The sequence below is a fragment of the Anser anser genome (genome assembly GCF_964211835.1).
Source record: "Anser anser genome assembly, chromosome: 7".
Classification (NCBI taxonomy): Eukaryota; Metazoa; Chordata; class Aves; order Anseriformes; family Anatidae; genus Anser; species Anser anser.
The window spans coordinates 13,848,977-13,874,807 of record NC_139727.1 but is presented as its reverse complement, the minus strand read 5'-3'; the positions used below and the strand labels follow the sequence as shown (position 1 = coordinate 13,874,807).

The window sequence follows — 25,831 nt, the reverse complement described above, 5'->3', positions numbered from 1 at the left end:
TTCTGTTTCGGGATTCAAGTTTCCCATTTTTTCCAGTTGCGTTGTGCAAGGACTTCTGACTTCATGGTTACTGGGATCTTTTTTTGACAGCACTCCCATGAGATGCAGCAACACAGGGAAGGGGCTCCTGCAGCAGCTGAAGAAAGCAGGTTGGTTTGTCTGGGCACCGGGACCTCCTCCCTTGTCCCTCTTCATGCAGACATTTTCCTGTAAGCTCTAGCAGTCACTTGTACACAGTTATTCCCGTGACTCCATCCTTCATCCGAGTTACAAATGCGACAAAACTTATGATTCATTCATCTAGCACAGTTTAGCAACTTCTAACCTTCGGCTAAGCTGTCTTCAAGCCATAGCTACCTAAGTGCATTCTTAAGGCAGCTCAGCAAACAATTTGCTGCCCACATAAAACCACTAATGCTACAGCTACCCTGCTTAAGAAGGCCATATAGAGCCTAATTGCTGAGCATGACTCAAGAGGTCTCCCTGAAACTAATTTTGAGAAGAAATTACCTGCCGGGGTGAGAGGATGGAGCCACGTTCAGATCCCAGTACAGAACACTTCTGTTGCCCATTGTGAAATTTCTTCCCAGGACATCTTTGCAAAGTGCTGAGCAGTCCCCAGCTGCCCGACACCTTGTGTGCAGGCGAAAGGTTTTTGGAAGCTCACAAGCAGCAGCCAAGGCTGCCTGCATGACCAAGGAGGGGGAAAATAAAAATGCTGCGAGTGGGAACCCGGGCTGAGCCCTCAGCATCCTTTCAGGGTGTCATTCGCAGGCAGGATCCAGGCAGAAAAGCTTCCCCCATGGCAGTGCCAGACTCAGACCCTGGTGGAGGCACAGTGAGCTGGTGGCAGCAGTGACTGTGGAAGAGTTACTGCTCCCCAGCTGGGACCTGCCTGTTGGCTGCAGCCACACAGTGCTCAGCACCAGGCAGAGCTCTTCGCTGGGGGCAGGAAAGGTCCTGGCTGACTTTTGGTCAGGTTCAGGCAACGCCTGCCTTAGCCACCCAAGGAAAGGCTTGTGCCTTCGTCTGTGGGTGGGTAGGGACACCTCTCTCTGTTAACACCTGTGCAATGCTCAGACCCCTCCCTGTCGATGCCACCACCCTGGAGCTGAGCCCTCGGCGCCTCTCCTGTATTTGCCCTCATGCAGAGGGGAGCCTGCAGCTGGGTGAGGACATGACATCTGCTGGGGGACCTCCAGCAACTCGGCTTCTCCCAGATTTTACCTGGAAAAAGCCATTGGCATCAGATGTGAAGCAGCAGTAGAACAGACACAGAACAAAATAACTCGTAGTGCCTCGACTCCAGGGACTGAAGGCCTCTTTTTGCTTTGCTGGACAACCAGCTCAATGAGCAAGTGCTTTTCTGTCCCAGGTGGCGGTGGTCCCTGGTGTGGGGGTTTCTGTACTTCCCCACGAACTGGCGTTACAGTTGGGCTGACATAACTAGGGATTTTAATCACAAGACTTGTTGGATAAGCACTGGAGAGGATGCAGAAATTATTCCTCCTTTTCCTGATGCATGTAAACACGTCAAACTAAAATACTAGAAGGGAAAAGGAATTGATCTGTAAGTCCAGGCTTGCCAAATGTACCGGGTTATCCAACCGTTGTTTCCAAGGAGCAGAGATATCTGTCATACCAGAGAGTCTTTCTTTACCTCATCTCCAGCACCTCCTATTCTTGCTCAAGTTAGCTCTGGACACGTTTCTGAAGTACAAGAATCTCTGAGATCTAACCACAATGGATCCAAGCCCCTGGGGATGATAGATTTTTTTTTTTTAAATCCTCTTGAGAAACAGATGCTTTGGCTCATCTTCATTATACCTAGTCTGATTTATTTTAATTGCTCTGGGTAACCAGAATACTATGATTGCATAATCTCAGGCATATGCCTTTAAAAGGAAGCCTTGGCTGCAATACTGAGAAGGCAATGTTAAATACAGAAAAAGTATTATGCAAAGTCTAATTTATTTTGGAAATCAGTGGAAAGAGTTCTGCTGAAAATTCAAGGGAAAACATATGCCACATTTGAATAATGAGTTGGAGAGGTGCTTTACCTAGCTTTTCAATAAAAAAGGGCTCTGAAAATTGCATTCCTTCGAAAACATCTCACATCCAAGCCCTGAATGTAAGTGAAATCAGAGGGCAGTTATGTCCATGGTGGCAGCTACTGCCCCAGGGCTGGGCAAGAGCCTGACACTGAGCACTATGGAGATCAGTCGGACCCTGCACAAGAGTAACTAGAAAAGTAGTAACTGAAAAGAAAAGCAAGCAAGGGAGCGTTTTAAGCAGCGTCAATGAGAAACGCAGGCAAGAAAAGAGAAGGCCTGCTGAGATTCACCCTCGCTGTACCTAGAAATATAGGACCATCGGTACAACAGGACAGGCTTAGCAGCACTGCAGAGAAATATCGGAATGCCATCCACTTCTCTTCTGATCTGATGCAATTCACAAGATGCCAAATATTGTCGGCTTGCAAATAAAACTCTGCAGAGACTTTCTTCCAATGAAGAAAAAAAAATAAGGTACTTAAGAGTTGGAACTAGAAAAAGAATAATTTATTTTGAAGTCCTGTCAATATAGATTGCCATTAATACACTGGTTGTCTGGAGAGAGATCCATACCTTACAAAGAGCTTTCTCTTTCTGTGTATTTTTTTAGATTATCTATTTGGACAAATGAATAACTGCCATAAATACTGTCCCTAAAGCCAGTGAGTGTTCTCTGAGAGAATTTGTCCAAAAACTGGGAGAAAAAAAAAACAAAAAACAAACAAACATAAAAACCCTGCTCTTGGCATATTGATATGCTTTCCTGTCTCAGAGGGAAAGGAAATGCCATGGATTTGGTAGGTTACCTACACTGTATTCACTATTTAAAAACATGGAACTGAGATTTTGTTTTGCAGGAAATATACTAGATTCATCCTCAACAGCCTTGGTGAGCACAGAGAAGCGTATCTATGTAAACTGTGTCTCTGGACGTGCAAGAGATATCGTGGAGGACGTTTAACCAAACACGGGCTTTGCACAAAGCTGAGATAAGTAAGCCCAATAAATTTCACTGGTGAAAGAGGAGACCCATAATCATATCTTTTCTGATCTTTAAGAGACACCACGAATACTTTTCCCTTAATTTCACTTTGTATTGTTTGTGTGGGAACAAACTTTTATTCGAAAGGACAAACCCCAGAACTGCAGTCAGTACTACCATGCCGAGAGGACAGGTGCTTTGAAACCAGGTCATGTAAGCTATCCATACTAACATCGCTAATTTTTCCAGAACAATCAACTTTACTAATCAATCCCCATGAAGCAAAACAAGCACATTCTTAGAAGACCAGTGGCTGCTCAGCACAGCTGGATCAGTGGGCACCTTGAAGACACTGGTGGCTGCTTTCCTTGCAATTTGCAGCACAGAGCTATGAATGACGGAGCCTTGATTTGTGCCTGGGCTTCTGAGTCTCTGCCGTAGGACACCTAAGAAACCATAATCAGCAGCAATAGTAGAAGTGCTGCGAACAGGCAGTAACAACACAATATAAAGGCTACACCTTTAAACGCCCACAAATTTACTTCAGGTTTGGAGACTATAATGAGATTCTAGTTTGGGAGAATGAGCCCTCAGAGACTATTAGGAATATTAATGTTATCGCAGAAGTTTATTAGTGCCTGCATGTCTAGAAGTGAGTAAGGAAACCCTTTGGGCTTTGTTGCATTATCAGCAATTATCATGCAAAAAATTTCTTTTCCTGTTCCTCCCTCTGATAGGGTTTTGAAAAAAAAGGCTCCAAGAATAATCTTTGTGAAGTGTTTCAGTTTTTCAGTGGAGCGGATGCTTCTGCCGTTGCCGTCTGCGTACCTTCGTTTCTCAGTTGAAGGCTTTCCCTCTCCTTACTTCTCACAAATGTTCCTACTTCCAGATCAACTATTCCGCATGTCTCCTGCTCATGAAAGTTGTAGGTGCATCTGCCATTGCACAGAATTAAAACAACTCTTCAGATTTGGGATCGCACGTCTGTTTTGTTCACTTTTTCAAACCAAGCTACGGTCCTTTACTTTGCTCTCCTCTTTCTATTTGTGCTCTCATTTCTGCTCGTGGAGAGATATTGCCATCCCTTGATTTACAGTGGAAGCAATGTGGTTCTGTTGTTTATTCAGATGCCAAGAAGTTGTCGGTGATCAGCTTTGCAAGGAAAAAGCCATCAAGATGTAAGCACAGGTTCCGGAAACGTGTCCCTGACACCAGAAATCCTTCCTGTCCCTTCTCTTCTTTTTAATGGGTTAAGGGCTATAAAATCTTGTGCCTATTATCTATGCTGTGATCTAGTGCCTTGATCAGTCTTTCTGAAAGGTTTGCATTCTTTTAAGCTCCTCATATGTTAAGGGAAAAAAAAGTCAGCAGTCACACCAACCGATGGGATTGGAAACTCAAAGCAAAACTCAGCACTGCTGCACGCTGAGGTTGCAGTGCTGCAGAAATCAATGGGCTTGTGGCAGGAGGCTTGGGAGGAGGAATGTGCCTGGGAGGACATCCATTTCTCCTGAAAGCACTGTTAGTGCTCCTCCGCCCAGGAGGCACATTTAAAGATGAACCAGACTTTTTCTGACTTCAGAAGAAACCTGCCCATGCTTGGCTTCAATGGAGCAGCGGCATGGGTGCAAAATTTCAACCTTGTCTACTTTTTGAAAGAAAATCTTGAACGCACCCCTTGCTCCAGGAGCTTTACAGCCCGGGATAAGGGCTCCATAGCAGTCAGCTGCATACAGAACAGGAATACCATACCTTTCTGAAAGCAGAAGCAACAAGCACCCACTAGTTTTTCACAAGCAGCAGAAGCAAGCTCCTGCACTGGGCAGCTCACTCAAAGCCAGCCAGAGCACTCTATGTCAGTGGTACCATCAGAGTGGTACCCCATTAGCATCTCCTCTGACATAGGCAGTTACCAACAAACCTTTCCGAACTAAAGACAAGGCCTTGATTCGGTCTTGGTTAAACTCTTGCTGCTTGGTGTGCTTTGAAAAGTGGGGCATATTGCTGATGGAGGAGCTCTTGGCTGTTACATTTAATTAAGGATTCTGCTGAAAGTTCTGCTTAAAATAACAAAGCTTGCTGTTTAGAAAAGCGTAGGTGATTCCCCCAGAGGCCTGGCCAGCATTCTTCCTCCTATTGTATAACATTATTGATTAATCAAAACTAATGCTCACAGCTGTTGCCTGATGGATAATGTCTTTGGTGTTTGCCTGCATATAATTATTTACTACTTTATTGATGTTATTTATTTCTTCATTAAGTATAGTTGGCTGTTTAATTATGTGAAACACAACTGCAAGTGTCGCTGCTAAAAGCCATGGGAAGGACTGCCCAGAGCTGAAATCTTTCAACCATAAACTCTACAAATAAATCTAAAGATAAAAATATTTTAGCCAACATTTTGAATGAAGACCATCAAACCCCAAATGCACTACATGTAATCCGGAGACCAGCGCTGGAGTGCCATGTTCAGATAGATTTGCAATGCTGATTTGATTGTGCATGGCACAATGGCCTTTATAGACTTGCATGTTTTATTAGATCTCCAAAACACATGAGAGGTCCCTATCTATTATTCTTGGTAGCTGAACGTTTGAAATAAATCACAAGTAAACTCTGATTTCCAAGAGCTTACACTCCAGGAGTGCCTGACAAAGCCCCTTCCAGAAAAATAAATCCTGTGCTGAGTTCTGAGGACCTCCCAGGCCAGATGCTGACCCTGTCTAGCATCCCTGGTGAAAACCGCAGTCTTTCTCGAAGAGCTCCCTTCACAGTCTCCCTTTTGCTCCCCTCACTCTCCATGGGGGACACAGACCCCTGTGCCCTCCCTGCCCCAGCATGCCACTGCCCTTTCCCCTCCTCAGAAGCACCAGGCACAGTTGTTGCAGCAGGTCTCTGCCCAGACTCACTAAATTAAGAGCCAACGTCTAATCTGTGGATCCACATGGGATGAGAAGGGATGCACTGAAGTTTACTTAGCTCATGACATAAAGCTAACCTTAACAGAATTTCTTCCAAGCCATTGGGATCTGAGGGCAAAATCAACATCTCAAATTCTATCTGGTAACCACAAGGCACTAAGGACTAATCAGATTTAAGGCACGAGGCGGCTTTCAGCAATCTCTAGGTACCTACCATTTCAAAAAAACATTGAGGTACGTGATTACAAATATGCTATTAGAGAACTCAGAAGGATCTTCTCAGTCTGTAAACAAACTAGAGGACCTACAAACCCTGTTGTTAGCTCACAAATCATTAACACACCTATAAAATATCCAAAGTAGCCTCTGTATCTCCTTAGTCATAAAATAAAAATTCCTCTCTGACACCCTTTCCAAACAGCCCTCAGCAGGCCTTTTCCCCAGGGCAAGAGAACAAACAGCTCTGGCAGTCCTTGCTTGGCCATCAGTTTGTTATTTGGGAGCTACTAGCGTGAATATTTCCACACAGCTCTCTGTAGATCTTTTCCTTACTTCTGAGGTTGTGCATTAAAATTAGCGAGGTCTTAGCTACCACTTTATGAAAAGTGCATAGGATGGCCAGTTGCCAAATCTCTAAACTCCCTATAGCCTCCACCCTAGCGCAGAGGCCTCCACTTTCTCTTCAGGAGCCCAGAGGAGGACCATTACCACCAGATGTGGTGATCCAACGCGCCTCAAACTCAGAGCATGATCAAAAGTTTGCTGTTGAGGCCAGATTCTGTCCATGCTTTCAATACACAGTGTACACTCACATCTCTTTTAAGACACATCTGGGAAAGACCCCATGCTGTCAGGTGGTATCTCCAAGGGGGAAGGAACACACCCAAAGGACCATGTTCGGCTGCGTTGGGAGTACGATCCTACACAACTGCATGGGACAGCCACTGAAATCAAGGTAAAACAACAGAAAAATCAGGCAGTGCCTGGCAACCAGTCAACATCTCTGTGCCTAAATGCTCTGCCCTCGTACCCTGGGTCTCTAGAAAACAACCAACTGTCCAGTGGATTCATTCCACCCATGCTCTGCTCCCTTTTTGCTGGATTTATAGCATCTCGAGGTGCCACAATGGTAGTTCTAAAAGATAGCAGAGGGCTAAATGACAGAAGAGAAAATGCAACAGAAAGACACTGAGAACAGAAAACCAAAGAAAAATAGTAAACAGGCATGTGTGTATGTGTGTTTGTGTAAAAAGAAAAAGAAACACAATGGGCCAAGGGAATTTGGTCTCCATTTCCCTCTTTGTTTCCTACCCAACCTCCACGTTTTCATGCATTTCCTCTGTCTAGAGGCAGTTCTTCCTCCTTCTGTGTTTTGAAATGTCACAATCTTTCCTGTATCCCTTATGCCCACATTGTGCAGGGTACCATGGGCACCTTTCCAGCAGCGATGTGCAGAGCGATGGGGAGCAGAGCTAGGATTTTCAAAGGAAACTAAGGAAATCTTTATGGAGAACTTGGTGAGAATTTGGCACTTGGCACTCTTCTCCTCCTTTGAAAGTCCCACCCTACAGGAACAATCTAAACAAATGTATGCCCCAACGCTGATAAATCCATTTGGAAAGATATCAAACAAAAGCTTGCTAGGTTTGGAGACCTTTGAAGAAAGGGAAATATCCTGCCAACCTGATGCTGAGATCTGTCTTGTTCCACCATGTGGTCCGAATCATCAGAGTTCTCCATGGCTCCCCTTCCTCCTCAGGACATGCAGGGCAGTACTCTGCCTGGCTGAATAAAGGAATTTGGGGGCCAGGAGGACAGCATTATTTGAGGAAAATTCAAGTGAAAAATTACTTGACAATGGAAGTTGTTACTGTGCCTAAAAATATCTCAGTGACTCAGATTACTGAAAACGGCAAAGCTATAGAGCAAAACCATAGCCTCTTCTCAGCAGTCAGCTGGCTTCATTCACTAGCCTGGCATCTCTTTCGCCTTATGTTTTTAATATCATAAGAGTGGGGTGGTTTTTTTTTGTTTTGTTTTTTTAAGTCTACAATAAGTTAATGTTTAATGGATTGCCATGTACTGTTCTTGGTGTTTACATGCTCTCCAACTAACCAAATTTGTAGAGCAAATTAAAAGTCTGTAAGACCAGGAAAAGCGAATTACAGATATTTGTTGCTCAGAAACTATCGCCTTGTTCAGTCCCGCATGCCACCAAAATAAACGGTTTCAATTACGTTTTCACCTTCCCCAGCAATATTAACATCTCTCGCAGTTGCTTGCCAGGGCTATTGCTCCTTAGTCTGCAACTGTTACGGCTTTGTGCACATATGCTTCCTGCGAATGTGCAACCTTGCAAAGTACCAGGGTCCCAGTGTTTGCAGTGTAACCTATTAAACCAGGCTGGCTCAGGACCAGGAGCATTAGAGAAGCACGGGAGAAGGAAAGGTGGAGACTACAGTGCTGTTGATGCTTTTTTTTATACAAATGAGATATGTGGGTGTGGCCTGATTCTTTCACCGACCAAAATATAAATAGCCAGGTAGATTTTTCCACTCCCAAATGTGGAAATCGCCATTGAGTGGGGTCCCACCACTACGCCAAAGGTAATTAGCTTGGCTTCTCCAGAGGTTGTTACACATGGGGGACTTGGCCTGTTGACCTAAAGGCCCAGGGACCTCTCCCCTGTTCCTCCCAAGGGACTGTCCTGCAAACTGCTGTGAAGGAAGCCAACAAATTCCTCAAAAACGCACGATGCTGATGGGAAACTGGGGGATCCCGGGAACACCACTTTCCCCACGCACATACTTTAAATCTATTACCTGCTTCACATGATGTCTTGGGTTTGCTTTTCATGTGGCTGAGATGTCTGTAGTGAGGAGACCTGAGGTGACCTACTTCTGGGCTGGAAGAATCGCTGCGGTGCAGAGCCCACTGCACCCTTATGGGAAGGGATGTGTGAATCTCCCTGTTCGATGGCATGGGGCAGCTCCCACCCCAGCAGATATAGTAAGCCAGGATCGTGGGACCTAAGGAAACAAAATAAAATTTTTAGGTTTGAAATCAACAGAGAAATGTTGATTTTCTCATGTTATTGATAGTAAAATTCCCATTGGCGCTGATGGGGCCAGGATCAGGCCCAGGCTGTATCCCTGTGTTTTCCCAGGCTCATGAGAATTTTAAATTCTGGATTTCAAATGATAGTTTATTTCTGGATGACCTGTTTGGCTTGAACTGTTACGTGTTTTTGACTGTTGGACTTATTTTTAATCTACTGTATTAGTACACAAACTTAATCAAGAACAAAATGTTACCAATGCAGAGTTTTGTTCCTACCCCCTCCTATCAGTGGAGCAGTTTAAAGTTCCCCAAATCTATAGAGATCTGCCTGCGACATCTGACTCCTTTCAGAACATTACTACATTCCTTGTACTGTAAATATACAAAGGGGAGGGAAGAGGCAAACATGAATGCACATCGACTACAACTCTCTTGCTTACAAGAAATGCCACAGTGCAGATTTTAACAATTAACATTCCTACCATGTAGGCAGCTACGGATAAAGCTCATACTTTTTTTTTTTTTTTCTCAAAGAAACTTCTCACACACACACATTTGGGACATTTTTTGTCATTTGATGTCAATGGCAGGCTGTGACATTCCTCTGTGTTATTTTTTTCCTCCCTGCTATTTGAAGAACGAGATTTTATCTTTCTTTCCCATCCCCCCCTTCCTTTACCCCATGCCTATTTTACTAAAACCTGCCTTTCGGGTCAGCATGCTGGTAAGAGATTAATTTTACACTGCAAGAAACACCAAGCAGACTATTTCAGCTTTGACATATGAGAAGCCTGTTATAATATTGCAGTTTCTCTAAATTAAATATTAGGAAAAATTAAACCCAATTGTGGTTCGTATTCCTATGGAAAATATTTCTGTTCAAAACAGTCCCTCCATGCTAAATGACTGAAGTAACTGAAAACACAATAAATATGCAGCAAGTTAAAAACCTAGATTATTCAGGTTTTAAGGCTTATAACTAAAAGTGGTTTAATGTTTCATGCCTAATAATAGATTACTCCTATCACATTTCTAACCTTTATTTCTACCAGCTTTGAAGTCCAGCCATATAAAGACTGTTTGTAGAACCACACGAAAGTTAAAGCAAATATTACTCAGAGTGATTCATATGAACAAGAATTTGCAATGAAGGCAGAGGGTTTTTTGTGTCTGTATCAAAGGAAATGAAATGTTTGCAATATTTTCCAGTTGATAAATGCATTAAAACATTTTAGTTGTGTAGTACGAACATTGCTGACATAAACAGACTTTGACCTGAAACAGATTGTATTAAGCTCTGTGGGGGAGGCAGCATTACAAAAAATAATAAAAAAAATTAAAAAATAAAACATAACTTCCTAGATTTCAAAATCTGCCACAAGGTCACTGCAATCCTTAATTAGCTGAATACATTAAGAGAAGGCTAGAACACAGATTCTGTAAAGAGAGCAAGTGTATGTTTAATCCTCTGTTCTTTGCTTACAGATTACCCTTTCAGAATGAGTAACCTTATTTTCTTTTTAAATATCTATTTACCTTTTTGAGCTTTGCATAGCAAAGCAGATTTTTTTCACTGTTGCAAAAGAAATTAATTTGTTGCTAGTTGCTATGCATTGGCAGGATTTCTGCATAAAGAATGTAAGCCATCTATCTTTGTATTCAAGATATAGTTAATCTGGCAGTTAAAATACTTTGGAAACATTTTGATGACTTATCTGGAAAAGTAGCTTTGCATTTTCAAAGAAAACTCAGAACTGTATTGCAAGGGGAAGATAAAAGATATATGAAGTGTTTGTTCCAAGCGATACTATTCATTTAAAGATCAGAACGTAACCCCACCCAAGCAATTATTGTGGAAAAACAAGAGAAAAATCCTTATACAGCTCTCTGACACAGTCTTTATTTGGGAAACAAAATAACTATATTACAGTTATAGCCTAATGGATTGCAAGCTGTTTTATTAGAGTCAGCTGAATCCTGTTTAGCATAAAAAAGAACTCTGTTTGCTATCAAGAACACATTTACATTAATATGACTTTGACAAAGTAAAATAAAATCGCATTAAGATGATGTAAGTAGATAAGACAATGAAATCTCTGTGAGATAGTTTTGGCACACCAATTAGAGTCAAGTCCCTACAGGAAAGAAACATATTTTTACACCAAGTATCTATGTGTTTTTAAGTCATAGAGTGGCCAAAATTAATTCCATACCTAAAATATTTCCAGCAAGGGGAAAAAAAAAAATATTATGATTATTTTTCCCTTGAAAAGGTAAAATTTCTGATAAACTACTTTTTTATTTGCAATAATACAAACAAGTTTTGTTCTCTGTACTAGCCTGTAATCATCCTGATTATTGCAAGGGACTTTCCAATATAGAGCAGCTGAAAACAAGGTTTTAGATTACATGGTAATTTAGGAATGCATGAAAAGCCAAGCAGTCACCATAATAGAGCACTGCATAAACTTCATGGCTTTTACAGCAAAACATAACATATGTTTTGTGATTCATTCAAATGATTTTTCAGTTTTTTTGGGCAGGCTTCTATCAGAACACGTCGAGACCCACTGCCTGTCCTTCATTTCGGGAACCTCATTCCCCCAAAAACGACAACAACCACAACAGAACTTTGATGCCTCTCTTTTTAGTTGGGTCATTAAAAGAAAGGCAGTGATGGATGGCGATAATGCTGCGGATTTTATGACTAATCAGCCCTTGGCAGCCGCGATATTTCTTTGGTAGTGAAACTTTAATATTCCTTCGGCCGCGCGTAGGCCTTGCCTCCTCACGGCCCTCCGTTACGCAAGCTGCGCAGCGCGGCTATTCCCGAAAGCCGGCGCTCCCGCGCAGCGCCGCCGCGGCCACCAGGGGGCCCCGCTGCGCCGGGAGGCTCGGGGAGGGCCCGCTCCCAAAAAAAGGGGAAAAAAAGCCACTTAGGTTGTTTTTTCCACTGCTTCCAATCAGCCCGGCGCGAGGCTCGGTGCATGTGCTCGCCGATATTCTCGTGCCGGGCTCATGTTTTATGTTGTCACCCGCTACGCCTCGGTCAGGCGAGGCAGGGTTGCCCAGAGTTTGAGATCATCCAAATTCAGTCACTTATGGCTGCTACAAATGCAACTCCCAGCAGCTCTTCTAAATCAATGGCACCTCTGGTGCGCCCTGAGCCTTTCGGTTTCCTTGGGCAAGGGATGTCCTGCCGCGGTGCCAGCGGTAGGGGAGGCACGGGGCTACCAGTGAAACGAACGCCAGCTTTTGTCTGATGGTAAAAACACAGGCACAGCAAAAAAGGCACTTCATTTAGGCATTTATTGCCCCACAACTAACACGTGTTTCTTCGTGCAGTCAGGCTTGGCCCCGTGCTTTGGACAAGTGAAGATTATGCTGTCCAATCTATATGAATGGATGCTACGATTAAACCCAAATACAAGCTTGTTTTTTATTTGGGGTTTTACAAATACAGCCAAATATTTTGTTTGGGTGTAGATATTTATTTATTTATTTATTGTGCCTCTGGCAAGGTTATCAATGCAAATACTAGAATGCCAGCCACAAAAGCCCAATCCCAGGGCATAGATGGGATTTTGGCAAGAACTGAAGAAGAAAAAAAAATCTCCATAGCAAGTCCATGCAAATTTCCTTGGTTTGGGGTTTACTTTGCAAGTGTAAACATTCATCGGGTTTGTCAAAAGGCTCGCAGACTTGAGAACCTTTTGATCAAACCTTGGCTGTGTTTTGAGGAAACCTGTACTGGAATATGGTTTTCAAGATGCAGCTCAGTGGCTTTGCTTTTGAAATACAAACAAGCCCCAAAATTCTAATCGAGGCTCCATACCCTCACACAAGCTTCTATGGTGCGCAGCTTTCACTGATACGTAGGGCTTATCACCTTGGGCTATGTCCTGGCTGCAAGGGCATGTGTTTCATACAGTCTTTTTCCTGAAACAATGTGACGCAAGCTGTCAGAGTTAAATTCAGGACAAGGCATTTCTTTAATTCTGATTTTTCAGTTATTTGCTTTATACGAGGACAGCCTGGCTGCTTCTGTGCTAAGCGAGACTCACATTGCCAGACAGTATGTTTTAAGTTATTTTTAAAAACGCTGGCTTTTGAAGGCTCTTAAATCCTTTGATGTAAATGAAAATAAAATCATAGTTTGAAATCTAACAGAGACTTTTAATCTTGATCTTAAAAGCATGAATCATGCTACAGCATGGAGTAGGGCTATTTTCTGTCCTTTGCATTCACCTTCTCCACACATGTTGATATTTATGGGTGGCAATTAGAGATCTCAGGTAGTCCCAGGTGCCTTGTGCCAAGCTCTGCACACAGCTACTGCCTGACAGTCTATGGATGAGTTTTCTAGAGTCTTACTCATTTAAATATGACATTTCAAGCAAGCCTGATTAAAACAAAGCAAAGCAGAAGCAAGATGTCGCAACTTCCATGTTGATTTTAGATTGATTACTGTCTCGGAAGAGAAGAACTAGTGGTAGGGTAGGGATGTTGCAATGAAATTGCAGAAAAACTTCTCCCATAGCCACCTTTGAAAATCCAGCCATCATTTTCTGCCAGAGCTGAGGCAGAGCCCAAGGCCAGACCCAGCCCAGAGAGGAAGCCTGACTGTGCAACTGCTCCTCTGGATCTCACAAGTGCAGCCGCTGCAGGGGTGCTGTTTTTCAAATAGTGGGTGAAGAGCAATCACCTGAAATGCTCACTTTTTAATCGAACTTTCTTATGTCTTCCCTTAATGCTAAAAGGAGAGGAGGACAGGATATCCAATTCAACAGTGCCATAGCACACTGATAGAGTCCTTCCTGGGGGAGGCCTGTCGCACACCTTCTCACCACGAACTGGGTCACTGCCAATACCTCAACATCATTTCTCCTTTCTAAGTGATGTCGCTCAAAGACAGCCACGCTGACTACAGCCCCTAACAGCAGGCACTGTGCAGGGGACCCGTATGGGCACAAACAGGTTGGTATTTACTACTGGAAGATTTAGCACATGGTGAGTTTGGCCCAAGATGATGTCCCTGTTTCCCTCACGCTCCTCAGAAAAGCCAGAGTCCTTCCCCGCCTGGCAGTGCCAGCAGAAGTGTCCTTTTCCTCTGCCTCCATCAAGCAGGGGTTAGTGGCTGCCAGGATGTTCATCTGGGATGGGCATTTGGCAGGGGCAGCATATACCAGACCCCACTGCCTCTCCCAGTGGTCCCCAAACAAAGGTGACAGCAAAGTCATCTGGGGATGCTCTCCTCAGGCCAAAGTGCTTCCCAAGGTCCTCCAACAAGCTGACTGCCTGGGAACTGCAAGCATGCAGCGTGGCTGATGGCAACCAGACATATTGGGGGCCTTCATCCCAGTGGTCAACCCAAGAGCTGCCAGGAAGCTGTTCACAGCCTGCAAGTACGCGTCTGTGAGCACAGGCATGCATTGGGGGAAGGAGATACCTGGCCCTTGAGGCAGTGCCATGGACATTTCATTCTCCAAAATCCTGCCATGGTTTTTGTCCCAGAAGAATAGGCTGCGATCAGCAAGAAATGAATTCTAGTATTTGCTTACAAGTTGCACAGTCTGCTCCTGGCAAATCTGAAGATGACTCATAATGCTTTCCACAGTTACATCTGCCAACAGACCACGACAGAATAAACAATCAAGAGAAATCAATCAAATTCATCCTACTTGTATGAACCAGGCATGAAACGCCATGTCTGAATCCTTAAAACTCTTTATGACCTTCACTTGAGTTTTAAGGTGAAGAATTTCAACATTTGTCCCTAAATAAAAAGTGCCAAACTAATAAAACAGCATGGTGGAGTTCCCATTTACTGCACACAACAGTCAAGATATTCAGACTTATTGCTCCCACTACAATTGTAATTCAGTTTCCTTGCTCATACATAATGGTTTTATCTACTCTGAATGGGGTTATCTTTAGTTCCTTAACAAGCCCATATAATTCAGCTGTCACAGTTTCCATAAGAATACTAACTTGGAATTTCCTGCCTTTAATTTGGACTAACTCCTGTCTACAGCACGGCATTAATGATGTTCCCAGTGTGTGCGGTGACTGTGAAATCAAGCATTAAGTACATGTTACATATAGATTTATAATGTTCAAGTAGGGTTTGTAGAGGTAGCATCCCAAAGTAACGTAAGGATCTCATCTTGACAAATCTAACAGTCCCAGCTCGCCTGCCTCATCTCTGTTTCTACTGCAGACTTTGCAGCTGGGCTCTCCTGCCCGAGCAGGTAGAGACAACCCATATGAACCTGCCCCATGTCTTTTCCCTGCCATGGGGACTTTTCCATTTGTCTGACCATGAGAGGATGGTGGTCCTCAGGACAGAAATATCTCCTTGTACACACAGCAGCATCATACCTGCCACAGAAGCACATTTGGGGAGCATACTCAGTCGCTCCCATTGCACTGAGCTGTGCCCAGTCCCCAAGGAGGTTTCTATTGCTATCTCTATTTTGTAAAGAAATAAAGCAGGACATTTAGTGGTTGAGACCTGAGGCTTCCCAATTAGCCATCCAGTAATGTATTGACAGATGGCCGTTTCTATTTTTGCTTCCCTTACTCCAGGCCCATTCATTCAGTGTGCTCCTTTTAATTACACAGAACCATGTGCCCAAAAGCTTGCCCGCCTTTTTTTTTTTTTCTCCCCTCTGAGTGTATTGGTTGGTCTAACAGGAGATGTTACCTTCCCCTAAAACACTGCTCATACTTGGCAGTTCCCCTGCACTTCAGAAGACCAGCAGGTCTTCAGAGAACAGTGACTATTATCTCTCCCTTGCCTCTCAGTCCCCTGCCACATACCCACAAGCCAAGCTGGCAAGGAGGAGCATCAGCACGCAGCAGAAGGCAACAAATGTTCAGGATGAGGTGATCTGCATCAGCACAAACTCAAGCAAGGCAGCATCATATTAAGACATATTAAATCTCCCTTTCTTGCCTTTCCTCCCTCAAAAGCACGGGTGCTCAATTCAATATACGTGTAAGCCAAAATATACAGGTAGGCAACCCAGGAGTGACGTGTTGTTTCAGCCTGCTTCCCCTGACTCCATACCCTCTTCTCCTCCCGAAGATTTTCTACAATGTTGGTAATTTTCAAACTAAGCAGGTCCTAACATGCAGGATAAAGAGAACTGGAGGTAAAAAGCTAGACCCACAGAAGGCTGGAGTGGGTGACCTCCAGCATAGCTCTGGGGGGAATGAGCTGCCCCCTTGCTGGCTGCAAGCTGCCCTCCCTGGAAAAGCCAAGGGCTGGAGCCAGACCAAGGGGCTCTGGACTACCTGAGGAGAGCCAGCACCACACACAGTTTGGAAAACACTCACCATTTCTGGAAGGATCTCAACCTGAAGACCACTGCTGTAATGCTGCTTACAGGGAATGGCTCTCACCCACTGATTTCCTGTTCACCTGTGATCAATGACCCTATGGAAAAATGGCATCAATAATGAATAAGCATCAAATGATATGCTCTGTCTCTCCAGCTCTGGCTATAACAAAGACCATCAGGTGGTACAAATTACTTCACTATATTCATGTTGATTTTTACCAGCTGGGAATTTGGCTCACGTTTTGTCTGGTTCAGGAGGGAAATAAAACACAGTATCATGGCTGAATTGACAACACAGGTAGACTGCAATTTCCACAGACTCTAGCTGGTGGGAGGGTATGGCGATTTGCACTCACCAGCTGGCACAAGCATAGTTTACCAAGCATGGAAAAAAATATCCAGCCACAGAGAGGCTGCAACTGGCTTGGTTAGGCATCGCGTGAGGCTCTGGCACAAGATCTCTGCATGAACCAAAGCTTTCTAGAGAGTCTGTGAGAAGATGCAAAAGCCTGTCCAAGGCTGAGCAGGCAGTGCCAGTGACACAGCAGATGCATATGTTTCTAAGAATACTGACTGGCAGCCTGGCACTCTGGTGAGTGCTGGAAGCTGCACTGCACACGCACACACAGCCACTATCATTAGAATTTTGCTGCTTTGGCACCTCTTCCTGATTTACTTAATTTCTATTTATACCATTCTGTTTCTGTTTTGAGCCTTTATCAGATGCTGACATGTTTTCTGCAGAGCCAAACTTTGGAAGGAGGCTTTGGAAAGAAAACATTCAAGGGGAGCTTAAAAATGGCAGAACACTTAGAAGGGCCATTCCCAACCTAGCAGTGGCCACTCTAGCTATGAAAAGACAGCTTGGCCAGTTTTCTCCAGAACTAGAGCAGTGCTCTCCTGCCTGGGCAAGGCAGATCCGAGTGTCTGTGGAGCAGATGGAGAGTCTGTGAAGGCCATCTGAGAAAAACACAGCCTTGCTGACAGCAGGCCTAGGCTTTCCACACGTGGGTCTGAGCCTCCGTTTTCCAATGAGGTCTGCAGATCAAGAAGGCTGGTAACCACAGCATAATGTTCTAGCTCTACCTCGGGTAACAAGCAATTGTGTCCAATCGATGAGTACTTTTGAAATAAACTGCCTACTTAGCATGATCTTACTGCAAGCATGGGCAGAGTGTGGGGGGTAACACTTTCTTTCCTTTGCCTCCATCTGTGTGACCCAGTGATACATTTGTTATGGCTTGGCTGGAGGACATATGGAGCTCCTGAGGAACAGCTTCTAGGAAGAAGCTGTATATGTTTTGCTTGAACTGCACTGATTTAAAGTTTCAGCTGTTAAACCTCCAAGAGCTCAAACACAAGTAGCAGATCAGAAGAACACAGCTGTTGATGTTGACATGTTGCTGGCCTTACGGAATGAGTATAAACAGCTGGAAATGCATTTGATGAACTGGGGAATAGGGACAGAGCAAAGAATTTCAGGCTCACTGGAACACTACAAAACAAACGTGTCCTCAACTGAGGACATCAAATTCTTCCTTTGCAAATCATTTGTAGATCTTCCATTGCTTCATACTACAATGGGCTTCAGTTCTCTGGCTTCAGAAAGACACGCATGCCAAGGCTGCAAGCTTCCAAGCTGGCTGAGCCTGTACAGACTCGTTGTTAAAACTTCACAATATGGCAAAAGTATTTAAGGTGGATGAGTATCATCCAGAAGCAGAAGATTAGAGAAGAAAAACTCTGGTTCTCTGTTTTTGGATGACTGAGAAGATGCAGAATACAGAATAGGTTCAGCAAGAAATCTTCTTGGAGAAGCCTTTTTTTTTTTTTTTTTCCCTTTATTAATTACCCCATTAGCAAATCCTCTGTGCAGAGTGGTCCCAGACCTCAGAGCACACTGCTCCCTACCAGTCCCTGTCTCAAAGGACAGGTTTGGCACTGAGAGCTATAGGACTTCACAACAAGCCATTCCTCAGGGGGACCAGCTACTGAAGCACCGAAAGCCCTGTCTTAGAAATGACTTAAAACTGGGGAGCTTATCTCTGTATTTCAGTGGCTCCTGGTGTTGTACTCTGATATAAGCTTTAATTGTTGCTATTCTGAAGAAAACTTTTTCATTTAATACAAATGCCTACTTCATGATGACATCATCTAAGACAGAAGAAAAAAAAAAAGAAAATAACCCACCAACACAGCCTGGAGTAGTCAGGCATGTGACGATGTATAAATAGCACTGACAGAACAATATTATAAACTCTATCGGTGCAGCTGAGATAAAAATAGCAAGTTGCTGATTCATCTAAGATATCAGCTACAGGGATGGCAGGAGGTTCAGCTACAATAAACCTTCCCAGCTAAAAGCATGCTACTTCACCATGAATCAGCTCCTCAGATCTTTCATTCTTTTCCAAAAAGCACCTGTCTTGTGCTTCTTCAGTCCTCCACTACTGAACACATGAAATATAGGGACTGAGGTTTTTTTGTTTCCCTTATGCTGAAATGTGCTACAGTCAGAAAATTCTCTAACGCTTTATAAACATGTAAGAAAGACAGAATCATTTCTAAAACTGCTTGCCACATGCTTGGCAACAGCAAGGTTTGATGGTATTGCTCACAGCTTTTTCTACGTTGCCTACCTTTAGAAAAACAAACGGGACCATTATTTCAATAAATCTGGAAATGCTGAACCATACTTGTAAAACATCTGAATCTATAATGACTAGGTCATTTTATGGTTTTCAGTAAAATACATGCAAAGTCAAGTACACAGCCACAGATGGTGTTCTTTTCAAACCTTTCAAATGAAAGAAAATGAAACCTCACACACCAAGCCTAGAAATACATGAATTAAAGAAACAAAACAAAAAAAGAACACAAGATGGGTGATTTGCTCCTTGGAACACAGCAGCAGCGATTACTTGTGCTGCATCTCACATGGCCCAGCACTTGTGTTCTTGTTTGAGCTAATTTTTAAGTACCTGGATTGTAACAACAGCCGTATTGATGCTATGCCTACTCTTCACAGAAAGACCCCAAAGTAAAGTACATAGACTATAGGACCAAAAACTAGTGTGAGTTCTGCAAATTCAGGTGCATATTTTCTTGGGAAGCAGAGTCTTGCACTACAGCCTCTCTGCTTCCACTGCACATGTTACAGTGACAACAAGCTGCCCAGTGGAGGATGCTAGCTGGCCACAGATAAACATGCAGCTCCAGAAATCCCTTTCTTGTGGCAAATTCTCATGCAAGCTCAAGTGAATTCTCCCACGCTGCAGCCAGCATATTTTTAGACACAACTAAAAGAGGTCTTAGATGTTTAACTTTCATTTTTTAACACTACAGCCACATTACAGCAAAAATGAAGCACACAAAATAAATGGTAACTTGTAAATTGGAAGATGAGGTTCCTCTCCCTTCAAAAAGGGCAAGCTACCCTGTAATGTGAACAAGACCGCTCAGTGCATTGACTTGGACTAATGGGTGGAGACAGGAAATTTACAGCCTGCTTTTTCACCCCCCGCATGACTGATTGTCCCCCCCAAACCTGCTTCTGCATCACCTTGTGATCACTGCATAATGATGACAAAACCTCCAGAAGCAAGGTCATCCTCCACTTGTGGTAAAAACTTTCCTGCTAGGTATCTGTGGACACCAGGTGACAGAAATAAGCTCTCCTCAAATCAAAGCAATTGCTTTGCAATTGATTACCCACAATTCCACTTCCTAGTAACCTATTAAGTTTCTGTGTGACAGCAACTGATGTCCACATCCTGTTCCTCAAGAGCATGACCTTACACTGCAATCATCATCCACGTGAGTATCAACAACATGGACATGAACACCACCAGCCCCACTGAGCAGCTTGCTTGGTACAAGTAGAGCGCTGTATCCACTGCCTGCACCTTCGTTTACATCAAAGCAAAGTTGCTTGTTTAGGACTATTAAAATAAGCAAGGCTTATGCAATTATGGAACTTTATATTAATTTTTAAGACTTGCAGATGTTGCAGTCTGTACATATGGGAATAATGCCAAATGCTACAATGACAAAAACAAAAATTACATTAGCTGGCGTTTAAAGGTAAAGAGGCAGAATGAAACATCTCACCCCACCACTGCTAAGGCATTGTACATACCTGGTTTTGTCCACATCATTCAGTTAGCAGCTTTGTGTTTCTGATAGTGACCTAATGAAATAATATTTTTATGAGCACAAAACTGAGAAAACGTGTGCGCGCGTGATAACAAAAAGTCTTTATTTGCTTTTAAACTATTTTTAAATCAATAAAATCATTCTTGCTATGCTCAGAGTAGACCTTTGCTGAACATGAATTTCAGAGAGCAAAGCCAACAGTAATTCTACATATCTGCCACATCCCCCTCTGGGACAAGCAGAGCTGGAAAGAAGCACAGTTTGGGATGTCACTGCACTGCTGTGTAGCATCTCAAAGAATGTGAGACTCAAGTGTTACTTTGGCTGAAGTTGCTGGTTGATCAACATATTGAGGTGCTTTGCAGAGAGCATTTAAGTGATGCACAGTTATCTGCATAAGCAACATATGTTTCATATTATCAACATCCCCTTTGTATTTCAATTGCACGTCGATACTGGTAGATCCTACTGATTCTAAAATCAGCTTCAGCTTTGAAGCTTAGGACAATAACAAAATAATCTGCTATTTGTTTATGTTAGTAATAAGATCTACCAGCAAGTATGATTTGATCATGGCCATAGCAGCAAGACAAGCCAAAGGAAACCTTCTCAATAAATAGGAAATGAAGGAAGTGGATGGGTTGTCTTGCGGATCTTCTAAATCTAGTCCAAGTGACAATGACGCCCTCGTCACTCTCTTTCCTGGGCATTCCTCCCTGCTTCTCCTCCTGCCCTGCCTCCATTCCTTCTGCCACACGATCAGCTATATGGATTATCCTGTGCCTTTGGGCTGGGACAATGGACGTCCTTGTATTGCAATTCAAAGCCACCTGGAAGACTACAGCTGCATATACATAAGCACTGGATAGTTTATTGATTTTTTTTTAAATATATATATATATATGTATATACACACATATATAAAACATAGCAATACCACAACTATAGGCATGCTACATGTGAACAGATCAAATGTATCTTTTGTATGTAATCAGTCCTGATGCATTAGCCTTGCATTTCTGAGGTAAAATAAAGTTGGTTTACAGAGCACTCCTAAGAAAACAATTTCAATTTTTGGTATCTTCCCCGATATCTATACCATGAGTAAACATATGAATGTAACGTTGGCTCACCACAGCCTGGCTCAGTGGATTTTACAGTAGAGCATTCTGATAAATCCATAGACTTACATGTGAGTAAGACATCTAATATAGCAGCACAATTTATTCCAATTTCCAGTTTAATGGAGCTTTTCTGATTATTTTCACAGCATCATGCAAGGCTTTTTTTTCCTACTGCACAAAAGGGAAAAGCTCCTAATATATTCCTGAAATGCCTCATGAAGTTAATGCAACTTATTCTCTACCATCACGAGAATGATACTGGAATGAATGAAAGTCAGTACTTTTTCTCGAAGTCTCTTAATATTCAGTCCTCACACAGCATAAGGGAGTAAACTCTCAATTACACAAAGGCACATACACAGAAATCCGTCAAAGTCAATAGAGTTATTCTGGACACCTGAGTAATTTGTCCCTGGGTATGATTCATTCTCCAAAATCCACTCTGAATGTCCATAATGACCATCTGCTATTCACTTACATTTTTAGCTCTGTTACAATACTAATTTTTTCCATGTTTCACAAATAACCAGAGTCAGTTTCTTTCAGAAGATGCTGTTTCTCCAGCTTGGCTTCCCTATGAATAACCTCCATCATCACTATGCTACTTTTACTAAATGTTTCATTTTTAACAATAAACATCTATCCCAGATGCCTTATTTTCAGCTTCATTAAATGTTTTACTAGTTCATCTTGAGTCACGTCAATATTTACCTTGGACAGGGTTCCATATCCTTCAGTTTCTAATACCAGAATTCTCTAGACAAGCTTATTGTTCCTGGCTTGACTTCTCCAAGTCACAGCTTAAAACTTTTTTTTGATGTACTAAGTAAGATGCAAATTCACCCAGCTATGCGTTCTGCTGCCTGCTGCCAGCTCTGGCTATTCCAAACATCTCTAAACTGATTTACTTCAATTTCTGTGTACACGCAGGCCCCAAACCTGTACTCAGTTACTCTGAGGTAATTTCAAAGTCATTTAATCACAGCAATTAGCAGAAAAGAAAGCAGAAATTAGATATCAGCCTTTCAGGCATAGTACCACAACAGGCCATTTCTACTGACCTTCTGCATCCTAGAAAAACGGTGTCAGGAGGCGTTGCCAGCCCCTGCCTCCTTTACTGGCACCTTTCTATTTTTCCAAACTTAAAACTCAGAGTCTTTTCTGAGAAATGGGACTGCTTTTCTTCAGTCCAGCTCTTTCCTGCTCCTGACAAACAGCATCAACTTGTGCTGAGCTGTGCACAGCATGAAGATCATTGTGCTGTTTCTTGTGCTCACGTACGTACTGAGCAGGGCAGAAGAAACCTTGTAAAACAGTGAATGGCAGCGGGATGCCACGTTCACCAGATAGGAGGGCAGCATAATGCGGACATAAGTTCTCCAGCAACATCAATAACATAAAGCAATGGCAATAGCAAAAAGAAAGGAGGGATTGGTTTTGAGGGTCGTATTGGAGCAATGCAAAGCCTAGAATGTGTAAAGGCAAGTGGAAAAGGTTATGCCCCTTTGGAGGCTGTGTAAGAGCAACCTCTGGCTTTGGCAAGAGGTTGGCAAGAACTGCTGTATTGCAACAACAAGATACGTAAAGGAAAGTAGCCACAGCTATGGGGAAGAGCAGTGCAGGTGTCAGAGAGATGGGGTTTTAGGGAGGGTATTAGAAAGACAGTTTGTCTGTGTAGGTCCCCAGTGCTAGTGATACCTGAAACAGTTCAGTCAGCTTACCCCCAGGTGGTCCTGAGCTGTAGTCCACAGAGCCTTCTGGATCTGCACTGCTCCTTACTGCTGTATGCATACTTGCTTGAGAAAAGTTGTTCTAAATGAGAACAAGACAAAGGGGAACAGAAGTTTGAGAAGCGGAATTTTCTCAATAATTTTCTTGATCTTTATGCTGAGTTTACTTCAGGTCCCTTTTCAAAGCAGTAGCACAAAAAAGGCAGTGTGAGGTTTGATATATTTATATTTTATATTCATGGACTGCATTGAAATAAAACATTTTGAATTTTATATTGGATATGAAAAAGCAAAGGTGTCAAGCTGGGAAAGTGCTTTGAAAATAACAAAGGACTTTATGTGCGATTGTTTGAGGTCATTTTATCTGTTGTTCCTGACAGTATTTAAATACCTCCTTTCAATTTGAAATGCCTTTGCTTGTCACTCACAGAAATCAGTGGTGGAGACTAGCAGGGCAGCTGGGCACACACCACAGGGGGATACATGAGGACAGAAGCGCTCAGATTTTTGGAGATCTCCAAAGCTAATATTATACCTCTGCCAGCAACCCACATTTGTCAAGAGTTGTCAGTGTGGCCTGGAGAAGCCGTGAGCCACATTCTTGTGAGAGGGGAGAGAATTTCAAGTCATGTCAACTTCCCTGAGCAAGATACTCCTAAGAGCAGATCAAGGAGATGGCTTTACATCTCAATCCAGGTGTGTAACAGTTTTAAGCAGAAATTCAGGATATTGAGCTGAGTTTACAGTGCAATCACTTCAGTGATTGCTACACATTCAGATACATGGGGCTAATTCTGAAGTACCTGGCTTAGGTGCTTTAACAATAGCAGCACATGTAAATAATGTCTGTATTTAGCCCACATGCTATTGCTAACATCCCAAAGTTACATCTGCACAGTGTAATGAAGCTAATATTTCTGTGTACCCTAGATAATCCTGTGTCTTGTAGGCTCTTCCCCTGTGATTTGACCCTAAAGGGCTCTACTGCCAAGAAGACAACTGAGAATCTATACGTTTTTGAAAGATCTTGCTCACCTTTAAAACAGAAATTGACAATTTCTGCTTTTGGTCTAAGCCAGAATCAGAGAGAGAAACAAAACTGGAATATTCAAAATTCCCTTCTCTTCTTTATGTCCCGCTCTACGTATGTACCAACCGAACAAAAGCAGTTCAGTACAGGAAGGGAGATGAGACAGGATGAGGGACCACTGCTCTCCACAAACACATGGAGCCAGAAGATAAAAGGGAAGAGCTGAATACTAGATTAAATGCAAGTTTCATGTAAATGATCACTTACAGAGACCTAATAAATGATTCTCTGCAATGCATTGTCAGAGATTTTTCTCTGCCTTTTTTTTTTTCTGTTTTGTTTTGAATTTGAATTTAGAAGCTTTTCCCCCTTGGAGGATAATGTTCAGGTTTTAAAATTTGTATTAATCTGTCACGACATTTATCTGTCATTCTATGAAAGTTTTGTTTGTTTTGTTTTAATTGTCTTTTCTTTAATATGTTGACTTATCAGAATGGAGTATTTAGAATAAGCCCTTTGAACACCAGTCCTGCATAGGATGGGACGGCATGTAGGAAGGATGTTTTATAAATAATACAATTTCTTTTGACGTGAACAACAAATCAGTTTTGGAGCTTCTGTATTAACTCTAGCTGGGACTGACAAGGGTCTTCACTGCAAATCTCTCTGCTCCCAAGGACAGTCTTTATTTCCAGAACAAAGAAGGACTCAACTGGAGACAGAGGCTTTTCTAACAGACACCCACATGCCCCTTTCAGGCAAGAGCAATAGTCCGAAAGCTCTCAGTTTTGGGGGTTTTGTTTTTTGTTTCCCCATCAGGTCAATGATGCTACTCTAAAGAAACTACGAATTGCTCCCTCCAGAACAAAGGTCTCTGACAGCCTCTGCTGGGTCCCCTCAGACATCTTTGTCCTACTCTGCTCTCCATGCCACCATCCAGCTAGATGTCACCACAGGATGCTATCTGCACATTGCCTGCTTCACCTCCTTGTCAATACAGTTGTGAAAATCCCTTTGAGAGATTTGGGCTGTGTGCTGACTGAGGCATAGCCATCAGCTCAGTGCTGCCATCCCTGCTTGGACTAAGGACAAGAAGGGGACAATATAAGAAGGCATCACAAAATAAAAATAAAAATAAAAATAAAAATAAAAATAAAAATAAAAATAAAAGAGGGCAGAGGATGCCCATCAAATCTCCACATTTTTTGTTGTGGGTGTCCTAGATAGCTTCCTGGAATAACTGCTTGCCCAGGGTCTGATGCAAGTTTGAACATTTGAGCCCTTGTGGCTACAGAAGACACCTTTCTCTCACTCTCTGCTGTATCAATGCTTAGTCTGAACTTACTCTACCTTGTGATCTAATCAAAAATGATGTCAAGTTACTGTGCCATGATCAATCAGTGTTTTCAGTTTCTCTTATTCACACTTT

The 25,831-nt window shown here is 42.8% G+C and overlaps 1 protein-coding gene across 2 annotated transcripts in view; it reads right to left on the bottom strand.

Annotated features, from left to right (window-relative positions):
* CABCOCO1 (ciliary associated calcium binding coiled-coil 1) overlaps positions 1-25,831 on the bottom strand; it is a 101,231-nt gene that overhangs the window by 2,361 nt on the left and 73,039 nt on the right. For both annotated transcript variants that reach the window (XM_083845306.1, XM_083845307.1), the window contains 6 exons: positions 23,364-23,454; positions 20,502-20,552; positions 16,359-16,458; positions 8,780-8,986; positions 7,641-7,742; positions 6,770-6,901 (listed from right to left, as the gene is read on the bottom strand). The gene's annotated coding sequence lies outside the window, so the exon portion shown is untranslated. The remainder of the gene's footprint in view (positions 1-6,769; positions 6,902-7,640; positions 7,743-8,779; positions 8,987-16,358; positions 16,459-20,501; positions 20,553-23,363; positions 23,455-25,831) is intronic.